We start from the raw sequence: 818 nt of genomic DNA on the forward strand, positions 1-818 counted from the left end.
TCCAGTAAGTATTGAATGCAGTGAATTACATAACTGAATTCCCCCATGAAAAATTAGCATGCCAAGATGATGCATGTTAGACAATGCAGTTAACCCTCCTGAAGTGGTACTGTAAGTAATAGTTTCAAATAAAGAGTGTCATTTTCTTTTCCCTTTAGGATAAGGCTATTTTTCAGATCTCACAGACTCTTCTTAATAACTATAATAAAAAGCATTCAATATGCTAGGGTTCAAATGTATTGCATATAGATGTTTTTATAGCTGGATTTGATTGCCTGTTTATGCTTCTCTGCAGCCTGCATTCAAAGTTCAGATACTCTGTTTCACTTTGTGTGCTTCCTATAGGGAAGGACATTGCAAACAGGGGTAGCTGTAATCTTCACAGACAGTGCTAATATCTGCTTTAGGGGAGAGAACAGTTCCTCAGACATCCTGTCAGCACAACTGGTTTCACCCCTCCCAACTTCCCTTTCTTTCCATTGTGTGTTACTGGATGTATTTAATCCCCTTTTTCCTCTAAGAATGTACTTCAACCCATAACTAATCATAAGGGCTTTTCAGAGTACAATTTATTTATGCCAAACATAAGGGAAATTGAACCAAAACCAGTCATTAAAAAAAAAAAAAAGACATGCTAAAAATAGAAGCTAAAATTAAAGACACTATTTTAAATGTAAGACCTTTATATGGTTTAAGAAAAAGCATTTGAAGGAACTTACAAAGAAAGAGAAAAAGAGAGAATAAGGTCTGGAAAATGACGTTTTGAAAGCCAGAAGAGAAGGAGGAAGAAGTGAAGAAGTTGATGACTAATAAGGAAA

This window comes from Corvus brachyrhynchos, unplaced genomic scaffold (genome assembly GCF_000691975.1).
Source record: "Corvus brachyrhynchos isolate BGI_N302 unplaced genomic scaffold, ASM69197v1 scaffold92, whole genome shotgun sequence".
Classification (NCBI taxonomy): domain Eukaryota; kingdom Metazoa; phylum Chordata; class Aves; order Passeriformes; family Corvidae; genus Corvus; species Corvus brachyrhynchos.